The sequence below is a fragment of the Bos javanicus genome, chromosome 25 (genome assembly GCF_032452875.1).
Source record: "Bos javanicus breed banteng chromosome 25, ARS-OSU_banteng_1.0, whole genome shotgun sequence".
Classification (NCBI taxonomy): domain Eukaryota; kingdom Metazoa; phylum Chordata; class Mammalia; order Artiodactyla; family Bovidae; genus Bos; species Bos javanicus.
In genome coordinates this window covers 37,049,307-37,067,037 of record NC_083892.1, presented here as the reverse complement: position 1 = coordinate 37,067,037, position 17,731 = coordinate 37,049,307, and the positions used below count along the sequence as shown (strand labels likewise).

The window sequence follows — 17,731 nt, the reverse complement described above, 5'->3', positions numbered from 1 at the left end:
ACAAAGAAATAGAGGAAAACAACAGAATGGGAAAGACTAGAGATTTCTTCAAGAAAATCAGAGATACCAAAGGAACATTTCATTCAAAGATGGGCTTGATAAAGGACAGAAATGGTATGGACCTAACAGAAGCAGAAGCTATTAAGAAGAGATGGCAAGAATACACAGAAGAACAGTAGAAAAAAGATCTTCACGACCCAGATAATCACGATGGTGTGATCACTCACCTAGAGCCAGACATCCTGGAATGTGAAGTCAAATGGGCCTTAGAAAGCATCACTACGAACAAAGCTAGTGGAGGTGATAGAATTCCAGTTGAGCTATTCCAAATCCTGAAAGATGATGCTGTGAAAGTGCTGCACTCAATATGCCAGCAAATTTGGAAAACTCAGCAGTGGCCACAGGACTGGAAAAGGTCAGTTTTCATTCCAATCCCAAAGAAAGGCAATGCCAAAGAATGCTCAAACTACCACACAATTGCACTCATCTCACACGCTAGTAAAGTAATGCTCAAAATTCTCCAAGCCAGGCTTCAGCAATATGTGAACCGTAAACTTCCTGATGTTCAAGCTGGTTTTAGAAAAGGCAGAGGAACCAGAGACCAAATTGCCAACATCCACCGGATCATGGAAAAAGCAAGAGAGTTCCAGAAAAACATCTATTTCTGCTTTATTGACTATGCCAAAGCCTTTGACTGTGTGGATCACAATAAACTGTGGACAATTCTGAAAGAGATGGGAATACCAGACCACCTGATCTGCCTCTTGAGAGATGTGTATGCAGGTCAGGAAGCAACAGTTAGAACTGGACATGGAACAACAGACTGGTTCCAAATAGGAAAAGGAATATGTCAAGGCTGTATATTGTCACCCTGTTTATTTAACTTATATGCAGAGTACATCATGAGAAACGCTGGGCTGGAAGAAACACAAGCTGGAATCAAGATTGCTGGGAGAAATATCAATAACCTCAGATATGCAGATGACACCACCCTTATGGCAGAAAGTGAAGAGGAACTCAAAAGCCTCTTGATGAAAGTGAAAGTGGAGAGTGAAAAAGTTGGCTTAAAGCTCAACATTCAGAAAATGAAGATCATGGCATCCGGTCCCATCACTTCATGGGAAATAGATGGGTAAACAGTGGAAACAGTGTCAGACTTTATTTTTCTGGGCTCCAAAATCACTGCAGATGGTGACTGCAGCCACGAAATTAAAAGACGCTTCCTCCTTGGAAGGAAAGTTATGACCAACCTAGATAGCATATTCAAAAGCAGAGACATTACTTTGCCAACAAAGGTTCGTCTAGTCAAGGCTATGGTTTTTCCTGTGGTCATGTACGGATGTGAGAGTTGGACTATGAAGAAGGCTAAGAGCCGAAAAATTGACGCTTTTGAACTGTGGTGTTGGAGAAGACTCTTGAGAGTCCCTTGGACTTCAAGGAGATCCAACCAGTCCATTCTGAAGGAGATCAGCCCTGGGATTTCTTTGGAAGGAATGATGCTAAAGCTGAAACTCCAGTACTTTGGCCACCTCATGCAAAGAGTTGACTCATTGGAAAAGACTCTGATGCTGGGAGGGATTGGGGGCAGGAGGAGAAGGGGACGACAGAGGATGAGATGGCTGGATGGCATCACTGACTCGATGGACGTGAGTCTGGGTGAACTCCGGGAGTTGGTGATGGACAGGGAGGCCTGGTGTGCTGCGATTCATGGGGTCGCAAAGAGTCGGACATGACTGATCTGATCTGATCTGATTCATTGGAAGGATTGATGCTAAAGCTCCAATACTTTGGCCACGTGATGCTAAGAGCCAACTCGTTGGAAAAGACCCTGATGCTGGGAAAGATTGAAGGCGGGAGGAGAAGGGGATGACAGAGGATGGGATGGTTGGATGGCATCACAGACTCGATGGACATGAGTCTGAGCTCTGGGAGTTGGTGGGCAGGGAGGCCTGGCATGCTGCAGTGCACGGGGTCACAAAAATCAGACCCGACTGAGCGACTGAACAACAAAGGAAGGCAGCTTGGTGTCCCACTGCCGAGCAGTCACCTTATACAGCAGCGAGGATCCTAACAGTCTGCCACATTGCACTCAGAGCTTCACAGTCTGCAGAAGCGCTTCCCTCCTGTTACTCCATTTGTATAGTAACCCTCTAGGATTACTCTAGGGGAGGGATCAACACCCCCACTTCCCAGATGAGGCACGGAGGCCCTGAGATGTAAGGGGACGTGTTCGAGGTGACCCAGTTAGTAAGTGCCAGGCCAGGCTGGAGCCCGTAGGAAAGTCCACGAGGAGCAAGAGGAAACAGACGCGGGGCCGGCGCGCTCTGCTGGGCAGGTTTCCAGGCCGACGCCAGCTGTTTCCCAAGGGCCTCAGACGTCGGCACCGGGGTCTCCAAACGCCGAAGGACCCTTCTAAAATATCGTTCTTTGCTTCTGAACTGCCACCCCACATCCACCCCCCAAGCCTCTGCCACTGGTGAGCTGGGCTACTCTCGGATCACTGTGTCTTTCCCTGAGGTGTTCTTCCGAGCGGGCATCCTGGCCAGGCTCGAGGACATGCGGGACGAATGCCCCACCGAGATCATGACCATGTTGCAGCATCGGCTCCGCGGTTTCCTCATGAGGGTCCAATTCAAGAAGATGCTGGAACGAAGGTAGCACCAAGCGGGTGGGCCCACTGGAGCCTCAGCAGTCACATGGAGCAGCTGGGACCCCGCCCACACACGGTGGTCAGCCCCACCAGTGACACTGGGCAGTGCGGAGGGAGGCTGACAGTGTCTCTGCTGGCCCGAAGAACCCTCAGCAGAAACTTGGTTTCCCACAGTCCTGGAGCTCAGGGGCCTGACATGAAGGTCTTGGTAGGCAGGCCCCGCCAAGGCCTGCAGAGCAGCCTCTCCTGCCTCTTGCAGTCCTGGGGGCCCAGGCCCCCCTTAGCCCATGGCTGCCCCACTCCAGTCTCTGCCTCCATCCTCACAGGGCTGTCCTCACATGTCTCCCTTCTTTCTCTAAGGACACCAGTCCTCTGAGGCTAGCCACCCCCCACTCCAGGATGGGGGCTTCCCAGGTGGCATTAGTGGTAAAGAACCTGCCTGCCAAAGCAAGAGATGCAAGAGATGCAGGTTTGATCCCTGGGTCAGGAAGATCCCTTGGAGAAGGAAATGGCAACTCATTCCAATATTCTTGCCTGGAGAATCCCATGGACTGAGGAGCCTGGAGGGCTAGAGACCACGGGGTCACACAGAGTCGGACGCGACTGAAACGACTTAGCGCACACACATGCACTCCAGTCCGACCTCATCTTAACCTCAGTCATTCCATCCGCAAAGACTCTATTTCCAAATACGGTCATAGTCACAGGTTCTGGGAGGCAGGACTCCAGCCTATCTTTTAGGAGGGGACACAGTTCAACTCCTGACACGGACCACCTAATACAAACCTTTCTCTTTACAATTGACAAGTCACTCTCACAGCCTTCTCCTTACTTGATCCTGATAATGACGCTGAGAGAGGGGTGTGGCAGGACAGCAACCCCATTTTACAGATGTGGAAACTGAGATCAGAGGGTGGTTAAGGTACTGGGCCAGAGAAAGTCACAATCAGAACCCAAAAGTCTTCATTCCAAGTCCCTGCCCTCAGAATCGTGTTTTTCAGCCATCTCCCTAAAATGGTAATCTGAGAAAAGCTCTGGCGGCCCTGTGGTGGACTCTGGCTCTTTGTGGTCACAGTATAAGTAATAAAAACAGTAGTGAAGAAATAATAAGAGTAGTGAAGTCCGGAAAGCCACCAGCAGGACCCCTGTGACCCGGCCAAAGGCAGGGACAAAAGTCAGGGGCTAAGTGGTGGGACTCAGTGTCCAGAAGCCCCCACCAGATGACCGTTGAAAGAAGCTGTTAGGGGCCAGGAGGGCTGATTCCAGAGACTGCAGAGATGGGATCTGAAGACTAAATGGATTTCCAGTGAGGGAGTGGAAGGAGGGGCAATGCAGGAGGAAGTGAACTCAGCCCTAAGCTGTCTGACAGGAGCTGGTTCCACTGGGGAGGCCGGTCCCCTATCACCCTCCCCAACAACGCCTGCATTTTAACCCCTGGAACCCTAGATTCTTTTTTGCAGAATGTGCCTGCAGGTCATCCAGAGGAATACACGCAAGTTCCTGCAGCTGCGTTCCTGGGGCTGGTGGAAGCTCTACATCAAGGTGAGGGCCTCGGGGCCTCGGTTCCAGGCACAGGGGCCTCTTGGGGGTGGGAGGCCTCTTAGGGATTAGGGAGGCTGCAGGGACAGTCTGGAAATGAGGGCGCCTTGGAGGAAGAGTGCAGCCTCCTTTCAGACAGGGGTGGATTCCTCCCTGAGAAAAATGATGGTGTGTCCTCCCAACTTTCAACTTATCCCTCAAAATAAAACCCTCTGAGGATGCAGAGAGTGCCCCCCAAATGTGGGCCTGATGCTCAGTGCCTCACCCCTGGGCATGCTGAAGCCCCTTCAACCCCTTCAGTGATGTCCTCGGCTTTAGGAAACCGTGGAATCCCGACTCTCCTTTCCCAGGCTGCTCTGAGGCAGTGAGGGTGAGTGAGTTAGCCGGGTGGTGGGGCTGCAGGTGCCCAAGCAACCAGGCCACTCTCAACCAATGCAGGAGTCCACGAGCCACCTACTACATGCGGGTCAGGTCATACTGGGGCCTGGCATCCTGGGGCCCCCCGTTATGAGGAAGCACGCCACTGGACACCGGGGACAGGGCTGCTGCATTCAGGAGGCTGGAGGACGGGGTTGTCTTGAGGGGCGGGGTGTTCTGGGCAGCTACATGGAGGGGTGGACAGGCCACAGGTCATCTCTGGGGGTCCTGAGCCCCCCACAGCTCACGCAGAAGCTTCTTTCTCCTCCCCGTAGGAAAGGACTTTCTGACAATTGGTGCTGACCACAAGTAGAAAGGTGGGGCGGGGGTGAGGGGCGTGGATAGTAAATTCTGCATGGCCAGAGGTAGCCATGCACAGGCCAGCCTGCTGGAGGGCTTGAGATCGCAGAGGGAGCTAAATAAGAATTTCTCAAATTTGGATATCATGGTACTCTCCCCGCCTGTTCTATGTCTGACCCTCTTTCCTTAAATCAATTCCCTTTTTTACTTTGAAATTTTTATTTTAAAAGGAAACTTCACATCCTTACCTGTCTCATCCCAAGCAGGTTGTCCATAAAAACTGAAGATTTAGGAACTTCCTTGGTGGTCTGGTGGTTAAAACTCCATGCTCCTGATGCAGGGGTCACAGGTTCAATCTCTGGTCAAGGAACTAAGATCTTCGCATGCCTTGCATGCATGGCCTAAAACAAAATAAAACAAAACAAAAAAACCCCTGTAGATTTAACAAGAAAGGAGGGTCGCCTTCCAAGAAGCCATGTCCATCCAGGCCATGGGGAATTCTCAGACTTACCTTTGCTTCATTGCCATGTCACCCTTGACCCAGCTACCAAAAATCTCCATCAAATTCCTGTTTGCCCACAGCACCAGGCTGGGCACACACACATACAGTACATGCTGGGTCTGAGGGATTATCCAGACATGGGGGCGGTCACAAGATGGTGGGAGGAGTGCCCCTGGCTCCCCTGAGAACCTTGGGAAGTTGCCCTCTTTTCTCTGATTCCTTTTCCTAGCCCATCAAGTGCAAACACAGTACGGAGAACAAATGACCTAGTTTCTGTGGGAAGCCAGACTCCCAGCACAATGAGTGGGTTCACTGCCATGACCCTGCTGGTTTACCGAGGTCCTTCTCTGATTTGACCTTCACAACCACCTCTTGAGACACCCAGTTCTCATATGTATTTTCAGGGTATAAAAGTCCATTTGACTGAATTTTGGAGACTTGATCACGGTCCCAAGGCTATCAGTAGAAGACCCTTGACTGGGAGGGGCCCAGTGCCATCTCGACCCTCCCTGCCGTCACGGCTGTGTCTCCTTGACCATCATGGTGTTAGCACTTGAATCATCCATCCGCTTTCCCTGAAAGTGAAGTCGCTCAGTCATGTCCGACTTTTGCGACCCCATGGACTGTAGCCTATCAGGCTCCTCCATCCATGGGATTTTCCAGACAACAGTGCTGGAGTGGATTGCCATTTCCTTCTCCAGGGGATCTTCTGACCCAGGAATCAAACCCGGGTCTCCCGCATTGCAGGCAGACACTTTATCGCCTGAGCTTTACCGCTTTCCCTAAGCTGTCTCTAACATGGTTTCTCCACAGTCTGGAGGCGTTGCTCCAGCTGGGACCCTCATTCAATGTTTGGGAGGCTGAGACCGAGTGAGACCACAGGGATAAAACGATCTTCCCCTTACAGAAGCACCTTCATGATGACCCTTTCCCTTATTTTGCAAAGAAGTGAATTTTAGTAAATTTATACCACAAACTAAAAGTCATCTAGCTGGTCTGGTCTTCTACCCACATGGCCCGTGACCTCATCTCAGGGAGACCCCAGGGGGCACCCCCACTTACTGCCTGTGTGCCTTCTGACAACTCCACCCCCTCTGCATGTTGGTTCTCTCAACGCCTGCCTGGCTTGCTTCTCAGCATTGTTAAAAGGAGGAACTGTGGACAACGGAACCGGATTGTTAACACAAAAGTGCTAAACCGATGCTGGGAGTCATTTGGGTGGAGAGGCCCCTCCCCGTGGGTGAATGGAAGCACTGTCACACCCGGGGTCAGAGGACCAGATGGCACAGCCTGGACTTCTCCTAGACCACTCTCCTAACACCTCGAGGTGCACCTGATCACCTGGGATCTTGTTATGATGCAGATTCAGATGAACAGGCCACAGGTGCGGGCTGAGATGTCGCATCCTAGAAGCACTGCTCGAGGTGCACCTGATCACCTGGGATCTTGTTATGATGCAGATTCAGATGAACAGGCCACAGGTGCGGGCTGAGATGTCGCATCCTAGCCAGCTTGCTGGTGATGCTGCTGCGGCTGGTCTGGGGACCGCACTCCTGGACGACGCTTGGTCCCGCCCATTGGCAAGGAGCTTGGAGATGGCCCAGCTCTCTATCCAACCCCCAGGACACGTTTGCTTGGGGCCCCAGGCCTGTTTGCATTTGTTGTCCCCTGTAGGTGCTGGGACCCTGCCTTTGGCCAACGCTCTTTCCTCCACCAGGAGCATGAGAATCTGCTGGTCGTGGAGGAGCGCCTGACCCCAATGATGAAAGCCAAGACAGGGCTGGAGAGCCAGATCTCCAACACGCGAGAGCGGCTGGAGGAGGAGGAGGGCCTGTCAGCCTCATTGAGCACTGATAGGCGCAAGCTGGAGGGGGAGCTGAGCGACCTCAGGCGGGACCTGGAGGGCCTGGGAGACCATGCTGGCCAAGATGGAGAAGGAGAAGCAGGTGGGGAGGCCCCAGGCCTGACTCTAGTCCTCCCAGGGCCAGGGAACCCCCTAGTTGGCTCACCCTGCAGGAGCCACACCCAGCACTGCCCAGCAGTGCTGCCCAGGACTGAGCTGCCAGCCAGATGCAGCTATTTTAACTTAATTCAGCACAGTTTCAGAGGCAGCTCCTCGGTCGACCTGGCTGCACTTTGAGGGCTCAGTAGCCATGCACGGCACTTGCTACGATGTCAGACAGAGCAGTTGACTCAGGGCTGAGGGCTGCTCCCCTCATGGGGACACCTGGGCCTGTCTGGGTCTCCTCGTGCCTGGGTTCCTGGGTGTCTGCCTGGCCCACTGCCCACTCAGCGTCAGCATCCCTGGGGCCCCTCACGGAACACCCCTCTGCACCACCAACCATATCCACACCCCTCTTCCCAGAAGAAGCAACCCTGTTGTAAGGTGGAGTCACCTTTAGCTGCTCAGTTTCTGCCCAAACAAGCAGTTGCTGCCCCTGCACGCGGCTCCCCAGCTCCTGGTACTGGGTGGCTGGCCCTCAGCCCCAGGCCCCCTTCCAACCTCACATAGGTGGGACCCCCCAGCAAGGGAAGGTGGACCGGGGTGTCTCCAGCGCTGAGGTGCACACGAACCACCAGGACCTCGATAAGACGCAGACTCTGGGCCGGCAGGTCTGGTGGGGCCGAGGGGCTGTGTTCCCAACAGTCCCGGGCGATGCCACGGCTGCTGTCCAAGGACCAGGCGTTGAGTAGCCAGGGCCTGACAGTGTCCTCGTTGCCTCCTCACCCCGAGATCCTGACTTGGTTGGGTATTGGCATCTCCAAGGCCCCCAGGTGACCCTGGGGTGCAGCTATGCTGAAGACCTTCTCTTGGAGCATGCACCCCCTCCCCCCTGCCCCCAAAGATATTCCCAGCCTTAAAGTCCCCCACCCCACCTCCAGGCCCTGGATCACAAAGTCTGTTCGCTGACTGGGGACCTCTCCCTTCAAGAAGACTCCATCGCCAAGCTCTGGAAGGAGAAGAGGGAGCTGGAGGAGCTGCATCAGGTAGGTATTGCCTGCCTCTCCCCTTGAAGTGGGAATTCAGAGACAGGAGACCCCTGTTCAAACCCCAGCTTTGCCACCCCTCAGCTGGGGCCCCTGGGAAGTCACCGAATCTCCCTGAATCACGGTGCCTTCGTCCATCAAGTGGGCATGGTCACTGGCAGCCTCCCTTCCAGGTTTGCTGTAGTGGGGTGATCATGTCATTTATCACCCAAACCAGGATAGGTTCAGAGTGAAAGGGGGCAGCAGGTGTGGTCAGAATGGTCCAGGCACCAGGGAGGGATGCTCCTAGCATCGTAGGGACAAAGTGGGCCCATGGAAGTGCCCTGGAGTTCTAAAGCACCAGCAAATCTTGATTCACCGCAGCAACAACAGACGTGAGCTCTTGAGATCACAGGGCTCTGAGTGCAGAGCCAGCTCTGAGCACACATCAGTGCCGACAGTGGCACGGAACGCCTCCTAGCCCGGATCAGGCCCCAAGAGCAAGCTGAAGCCTGGAACCAGATCAGTGGACCCACATCCCTGTGTTTGCTGACATCATGGGTCTACGTTATGTCCCCAGAGCGCCTCTCTCTGCTGCCCCGGCAACACCTCCCCTTAGACTGTGACTCTCCATCATATCAAACCCAGAGCCCTCTTTTACAACAAACACACTCAGTTCTCATTATTCGAGGTGATGAAGTCACTGAATTCAGCCTGAACCTCTGCTCTTGGGGAAATACAGGATTCAGTTCAGTTTAGTTCAGTTGCTCAGTCGTGTCCGACTCTTTGTGACCCCATGAACTGCAGCATACCAGGCCTCCCTGTCCATCACCATCTTCCGGAGTTCACTCAAACTCACGTCCATCGAGTCGGTGATGCCATCCAGCCATCTTATCCTCTGTCATCCCCTTCTCCTCCTGCCCCCAATCCCTCCCAGCATGAGTCTTTTCCAATGAGTCAACCCTTCGCATGAGGTGGCCAAAGTACTGGAGTTTCAGCTTTAGCATCATTCCTTCCAAAGAACACCCAGGACTGATCTCCTTTAGGATGGACTGGTTGGATCTCCCTGCAGTCCAAGGGACTCTCAAGAGTCTTCTCCAACACCACAGTTCAAACGCATCAATTCTTCGGCGCTCAGCTTTCTTCACAGTCCAACTCTCACATCCGTACATGACTACTGGAAAAACCATAGCCTTGACTAGACAGACCTTTGTTGGCAAAGTAATGTCTCTGCTTTTAAATATGCTATCTAGGTTGGTCATAACTTTTCTACCAGGGAGTAAGCATCTTTTAATTTCATGGCTGCAATCACCATCTGCAGTGATTTTGGAGCCAGAAAAATAAAGTCTGACACTGTTTCCCCATCTATTTGCCATTAAGTGATGGGACCAGATGCCATGATCTTAGTTTTCTGAATATTGAGCTTTAAGCCAACTTTTTCACTCTCCACTTTCACTTTCATCAAGAGGCTTTTTAGTTCCTCTTCATTTTCTGCCGTAAGGGCGGTGTCATCTGCATATCTGAGGTTATTGATATCTCTCCCAGCAATCTTGATTCCAGCTTGTGCTTCTTCCAGCCCAGCGTTTAGGTTCCTGCAAACCTTTGGTCATAGTGTTTTTCTCAACCCATCGATATATCATACATGGTTTCGATTTATACATTATCTTGTTTTATGTGTGTTTCTGTTGAAAAACACACAATATTTAATACATATTGTTGATTCCTTGACATTGAACTCACGGTCAACAGTCACTGTATCTCAGGCCTGAACAAAGCTCATCCAACACACAGATTTTCTCTGCAAAGCACTTCAGAGCCTTCTTGCGTCAGGAACACCAGGCAGCATGGTGGCACTGTGCGTGGTGGCATAGTAAGCAATGAAATCACCAAAAAAAATCACCAATGTAAAAAAACCCGGCACTAAACAGACCAGGAAAAGGACACTTGTTTGCAGTAGGAGCTGAACTGAGATGATAGAGCATCATTTATCCAACCTCAGCTGGGAAAAATGTGCTCCTCAGGCAACTTGACATTTTCGCTGCTCTGCGTGTCCATGAATGACCACAAAAGCACCATGAGTATTGATTTGGGGATTACAAATACACTTTAGTGAGCAGACAAATTGGCAAATAGATAACTCACAGACAATGAGGATCAGCTGTATTTTGGAAGGCCCTCTTACATCCCGAATTGAAGACAACAATAATGTAACTAATACATAACTTCAGGAAAATCAATTGGGTGCCCTTCCATATAATGGAGAAATGAGTGACATTAGTTCATAATAAATAATGAGACTGTCAAACTGCAAAAGCTCAGGTGGATCTGAGAGTGCTGCCTGCCCGAGGCCATCTATGATGGCTGCAGATGGGCACTGGAGGGGGTGTTGGTGACTCAGGTAGCCAAGTGTGGGTGCTGCCAGTGATGAGACTTTACGAAACAGAGAATAATTCTCAGGGAAGTTTCAACAAGTAAATCCTCTCTCAGTTTTCATGGTAGATCATTCTTTTAAAATGTAGTGTATGCTAAATGAAAAAAAAATTTTTTTTTGAGTTAAATGTGCAGAGGTGCTGAGTTCTAGGTTCAGAAAAGCATAAATAGTTGTTTACTTACATGAATGGCTGGCTGGACTGCAGAATTATTCACAGCCTATTGTCCAGAGCACAACCAGACATCCAGTGTCTCTGGAAACACCCACATAGTGCGGACCCCAAATGTTGTGACAGCCAGAAGCCACACCCCTGCAGATTTCCTATGTGCCCCTTGGAGAACCAGAGCCCCCAGCTGCCCCTGGGGTCCACCTGTGGCTGACAGGAGATCGTTCTGCCCTGGGCTCACGTGTCTCTCAGGAGCAGGCGCTCACATCATCAACTCAGCCCAGAAGTGATGGCAGAGAACCAGCTCTGTTCAGCTGCTCCCACCCGCCTTGTGGGACACACACATGTATCTTTCCAGGAAACCCTTGACAACCTGCAAGCTGAGGAGGACAAGGTGAACCACCTGACCAAGACCAGCAGCAAGCTCAGCAGCCAGATCCACGAGGTAATGCCCCATCCCCAGGCCTGATTCTACACCCTGATGGCCAGGTCTGTCCATTCTGGGAAACAGGAAGCGAGGGTCTTTCTGATGCCACAGCTAAGGAACCTGGCCCAGTCTGGTTCTTTACTGCATTCTGGCCTCAGACACCCCGTCCCCCGCCACGCACACAACTCTACTTTCTCTTGTATTTTTTGTCTCTGCAGCCAGAGGATAACTGGAAACAGGAAAAGAAAATTTGGGCGGAAGTGGAAAAGGCTCGCCGGAAAGCTGAGAGTGACCTGAAGATTACCACCGACCCTCTCAATGAGATGGAGCGGTCCAAGCTAGATCTCCAGGAGGTGGTGAAAAAGTATGCACTCTTTCATTTCGCCTGCAGCAGTGTTAGCAACACCGAGCACTTCCTGGATAGTCTGTGCTCAGGGCTTTGTGTACTAAATGCACTTCCCCAGCACCTACTCTGTGCCAGGCATGGAGGATTAGGGAGGAACAAGTAGGTGCTCCCTGTGCTCAGGGAGCTCCCAGCCTCACACAGGGCCATGGACACTGGACAAGAGGCTGATAGTAAGCAAAGCAGCCACCCCAGAGGGAGGGAGTCTGCGCAGAAGCCTACAAACTGAGCTGTCCAAGATCACGAGGAGTGGAGGGGGTATGTTATCAGCGTCACCCTGGGAATAACGCGGAGGACAGGTGGGGTGAGAAAAGCTGGCAGCAGGAAGACAACTGGGAGGCTACTGCAACAGTCCAAGCATAAACCAGAACCAAGTCAGAGGCCAAGGGGAAGGGAGAGAAGGAGGCAGGTAAGGAGGGCCCTTGTGGGGCGGAAGCTGCACTCTGTGTCTTTGAAGCACATTCTGCCTAAGGCAGGTCTAAAGCACCACTGGCTGCCCCGAGGGCGTGTGCATCGAAATCCACCTCTTAGCATGGATCTCGGGAGGAACACCCAGAAGGTGTGGGAGACCCTGATCTATCCTCCCCATCCATCTGCTTAGTCTCTAGCCTCTTAGTTCTCACACGTGGCTCCTGACACATGGGACTCACGCATCAGGAGGAGACAGCCTTTTGCGGCAAGTTTTGGAAGGAACGTTTTCCCTAAAAAGGACAAGTGTTTTGTGCGATTCTGGGGTCTGTAGACTGTAAGCTGCACCAGAGAAGGGAGTTCTGTCCGTTTCGTTCACTGATGAGTCCCTGGAATCCCAGGTGATGTCTGGCACCAGGAGGGACTCAGTACGTAAGAAAGAAAATAATAAATGCACGAGGGAGTGAAGGAATGGGTGGGTCCGTGAGAAGCCAGTGAAGGGTGACTCATCTGCAGGGTGAGAAGGCCAGGGGTCGGGGTGAGGGGGTCTCAGCAGGGTCAAGGTCTCCCCCGGCTCCACTCCCACGCCAACCCACTAGCCCAGCCTCAGAGCTTTTCCTCAGGAGGGCAAACCTCCTCCGGCAGGAGGGATATGGAAATCAACTCTGTCAACTCTAAGGAGAGGACGAGCAGTCTCTGAATTCCACACTGCAGCGGAAACTGAAGGAACGCCAGGTCTGTCTGGGGCGGAGGAGACCCGACTCCCCTCCTGAAATGCACTGGCCTGGGCCTCGGCCCCCATCTGCTGACCGGCCACTACCACAGTCTTCGGAGACTACCACAGTCTTCAGAGACTGACTCACGTCCACCTCACGCCAGCTTCAGTTCCAAGTCCTCACGGTGGCCGCAGGGCCCTCCACGAACTAGCCCTGCTCCCTCCCTTGCTCGTCACCCACTGTCCCCGCACCACTCTGTCCAGGCCAGCCAGGCTGGCCCCCTGGCGGTGTCGTGCACACCCCTGCCTCCCTCCTGCCTCCCATCGCACACTCTCTGTGCCCTGCTTCCTTCTGCTTTTGACAGTGTCCCATATAGGCTAAGCTGCCATCCCTCATTTCCATCCTACAAGGCCAATGGGTAGGTCTCTAACCTCACACCGGAGAGAGAAATTGCTCTGTCTGCTTATTTGCCTGCTAGGCATGAATCGAGGAGCTGAATCAAGAGCTGGAGGCTGAGAGGGCAATGAGCCAAGGTGAGTGAAACACATCCACTCTTCCTGGAGTCAAAAGACCCAGGGAAGCCACAGTCCAACCAGGCGCAGAAACTCCTCCGGAAGCCAACAGAGAGGAGGACAGGGTTCCAGCTGGAAAGGCCTTGTTAGTTTCTTGAGTGCCTCCCGTGTGCCCGGCACTGTGCCACACGTGCACACTGATGTTGCACAGATGCTCTCTGTGCTGCCGCCCAAGGGGAGGCGGCAGCAGCAGCCTGGGCGCCTGAAGACTGAATTCAACAGGCAGAGGTGGGGAGGAGGTTCCAGGCAAAGGGGATCAGATAGCACCTGCATGTGCAGGCACAGAGGTGTGAAGGGGAGAGCGGGAGTGGAGGGAGGCTTGTGGGGAGGGATCCCACAGGGAGATGAATCCAAACACACACATTCCAGCTTCAGCCCGGTGCGGCTGGGGGGCAGGACGGGCACTAAGGCCCCCAGACAGCTCCCTTTGCTGAGGGTGGGGGGCGGGGGGCAGAAGACAGACCCCCTGCAAGTGCAGGCCCCTGACCTCACAGATGCCACTCGGTCATCCCAGTCTTTACTAGAGGAAACGGGGGCTCTTGGACAGTCAGGGTCAGCGTCATTCACCTCCCCCAGGTGGAGAAACAACACAGCAACCTGTCCCGAGACCTGGAAGACTTAAGTGACAGGCTGGAAGAGGCTGGGGGAGCCTCATCTGCTCAGGTGCCATCCTAAGGGGCCCAGGACCCCCAAATCCTGCCCACCTACTGGACGATGAGCAAGGGGATAAAGACCAGTTAGTCCTTGCTGAATTTCTGGGGCTACCTAGGGGAGAAACCAATCAATAATAGAGAACAGGCAAGAGGGGGCTGGTTCCGTCCACTTGCTCTGGGCTGCTCAGTTCAGTGGGTACAAGCGGGACTGAGACTGAACGTCTCAGGGAGGCTGGTGCTGGCCTGCCCATGAGCCTGCCTCTGCTCTGCCCGGTTCGAGCTGAACCACAAGCGGGAGGTTGAGCTGCTGCAGCTGCGGCAGTGGGAGCCGGAGGAGGCGGCCCTGCAGAGTGCAGAGTGCAGTGTGCAGGAAGCACACGGACTCCATGGCCGAGCTAACTGAGCATGTGGAGAACCTGCAGAGGGTGAGGTCCAAGCTGGAGAAGGACAAGCAGGGCATGAAGGCCGAGATGGACGCCAGCGTAGAGACCATGCAGAGGTCCAAGGTGAGGGGGAATCCCTGCAGAGCCTTCTCGAATAATATCCCCTGAGGAGCCCCCCGACAGACCTGAGGTGCGATTTAGATGCTGTGAAGGGAACCAAGATGGACCCATCACAGACCCCACACGCCGGGGATATAACCTTGGCCAAGGTGCACCACCCAACTGTGCCTTGGCTTCCCCATCCATAAAACGGGGGTAAAGATAATCCCCGCCTCACATTGCTCGTTAGGGCTACAACAGTCCCTGGCACATGAGGAAGAGCTCCGTAAATGTGAGCTACTAGGATCTCCACGACATTAGGAGGACTGTATCCTTGAGGAGCTGGAGACGTAGGAAGAGAGACAAGTGCAGTCACGGCCACGCTGAAAAAGCGATACATGGGAGGAAAGAAAATGAAGTCAGTCACTCAACATGCATTTATGCAGCACCTGCCACAGGAAGAGTCTTCATGTGACATGAAGGAAGTGAGGGGCTCCAGGGAAGTGGGGGGCTCCAGAGGTGAGCAGGGATGTGGCTTCAGGGGCCCAGGTCCCAGCCAATAGGTGTCTCCAAACTGTAGACACTCCAGAGAGACCACAGTAGCGCCTGTTTTATCCTGCTCTAATGCGGCATTTTCTTAGTGGGTGAGGTCAGCCGGGGCCCACAAGCGAGGGGCTGTGTGCCAACCCAAAGGCTCTGGGTTTATGTTGATAGAAAACGGTGAGCTGCTGAGATGAGGGTGTTCTAAAAGGATGAGGCAGGTGGCCAGGGAGGCTGCAAGAGGGCAGCCCAGCTGGGAAACAGGGTGGGCCTGGCCTGGGCCTGCTCGTTCCCTCACTGGGTCCATTCTCGCTGCCCAGATGAATGCTGAGGCCCACATCCGAAAGCTGGAGGACAACCTGGCAGAGGCCGACGCGAAGGTGGCTGAGCTGGAGCGGAAGTGGGTGGAAATTAACGCCATCTGGACCCGCCTCCAGGGTGAGCTCGCCCCTCCCTGCAGCTTCCTGAGAACGGAATAGGGATCCTCAAGGAACCTGAAAGAGGAGCCGGGTCCCCTCCCGGAGCCTCCCTGACCTTGGAAAACCCACATCCCCTGTGATGAGACAGGGATGTTTTCTTCTGCCCGCTGAGTGCTTGCTCCAAGTCACATCTTTACAGCCTAAAACAGGGAACACAATTCAAAACATTTTCATGTTGGTTCTCTCAATCTCTCTGTGGGATCAGCGGGAGGAGCAGTACTACTGATACAACACAGTTTTCAAGCATTTTAAAACATGATCAGCCTACAAACATAAAGCAAACACGGGTCACTAATGAGGGAACTGGAAAGATGGTAGAGCCACCTTTGAAAAGCATCTGAGGGACCAAGGTTTACACAGCCAGTTGGGAAAGGAACGCTTCAGTAACTCTGACAAGTTAGATGCAAAACTGGTTCCTGTCCAACAGGGCAGTAACACTGCAACCTCTGGGTCTGATTTGGGGTTTTTTCTATCAGAAGAAATTCTTTACATATCTAGGTCAAAAACGATTTGCGACTCATGCATATGCAAGTTAACATCCAACTTCGCAGAGTCTGGGCCCTAGACAGGGGTCAACAGTTGGGTCAAGCAAAAGTGTAGTTCCTTGGAGAGCTTCACACTCCTTAGGTGTGCCAGTTAGACACAGCTCTCGAGCACTGAAACCAGAGAACCTGAAGCATCATTTGGCCTTACTGCCGCATCAATACTTTTAAAAATCAATTTCCCCACTGGATGGATAAGAAGAGTGAACAGTGAGGTTGGGGGTGACTCGATCACAAAACTGAAGACTTACAGGGCAGAGCTGGAAACCCTTGCCGTCCTCTGGCTCCAGAAATCAGTCCTCAGATGACAGGAGTGGGTTCAGGGGCTGTGACGAATGGATTTTTCAAAGTAAACATTCTTGGCCTCACTGTTGTCTCCAAACTTGTGTGTCCCCTGCCAGGGGCTGGGGGCCTCATTATCCAAAGCTACTTGTCCCACACACATCACCTGGACAGTGGGGACCCTTGGGCATTGCGCCCCTCCTGGGCCCACTTGATTTGGGCAGCTGAGGTGGGGGTCACCGTGCTCCCCATCCCAGCCCTGCCGGCCAAGCCGTCATATTGATGGGTTCTCCAAGAGCCCATCTGGCTCCACATTTCTGTCTCCTCACCCAGCTGAAAACGGTGAGCTGACCTGGGAGTATGAAGAATCCCAGAGCCCGCTCAACCAGATCCTGGGGATAAAGACATCCCTGACGTCGCAGGTGGACGATTACAAGCGGTAGCTGGATGAAGAGTCCAAGGTTGGCTTGCGGGTGAGGTCGGGGGCAACAGTGCCGCCTCCTTGAAGAAAGTTGTATGTTATGAAGATGCAGAAGGAACATGAAAATTATCTGATTCCACAGTGAGTAAAAAAGTTAACTACAAAGCCAGAGCATGCGTGTGGGCGCACGAGGCTAATTAAATGAAAGAAATTATGTATCCTTGTGGACGGTAATGGGGAGAGATCAAGGAAAATTAAACCTCGGTGGTTTGGGTTGCAGACTCCTATGTCTTTTCGCCTCTTGCTGTACTGTTGATCAACATCACATATCTTTAAGTGATGGTCCCAGGTGCCACAGAGACCAGGGGGACTCTGACAGGCCGGTCTGGCCCCCACAGGCCCGCAGCACGGCCAAGGTGAGTTTCGCCAACACCACGCACGACCTGGACCTGCTGGAGGAGCCCCTGGAGGAAGAGCAGGGAGGCAAGTCCCCGGCCCCCTCAGGACGTAGAGCTTTGACTCTGCTGCCATTCACTGCCAGCTCTGGGCCCACCACGCTGACTCCATCAGTCACCCAGGCACCTGCCACCCTTCCCAAAAGCCTGGCTAAAGGTCAGGCTTACAGGAAATACGGTTCTAACTAAAACGACACTATGGCTCCACTGGGAAGACGAGGTTATGGGAAATGAGGGACAGAGGCCAGAGAAAGCGCCAAAACCACACCTTCCACAGCAGGGCTGCTGCTGCTGCTGCTGCTGCTGCTGCTGCTGCTGCTGCTAAGTCACTTCAGTCGTGTCCGACTCTGTGCGACCCCATAGACGGCAGCCCACCAGG

The 17,731-nt window shown here is 53.1% G+C and overlaps 1 pseudogene; it reads left to right on the top strand.

The window, feature by feature from the left end:
* Positions 1 to 17,639, top strand: part of LOC133238307 (myosin-16-like) — a 44,279-nt pseudogene extending 26,640 nt beyond the window's left edge.
* Positions 17,640 to 17,731: the final 92 nt, after the last annotated feature.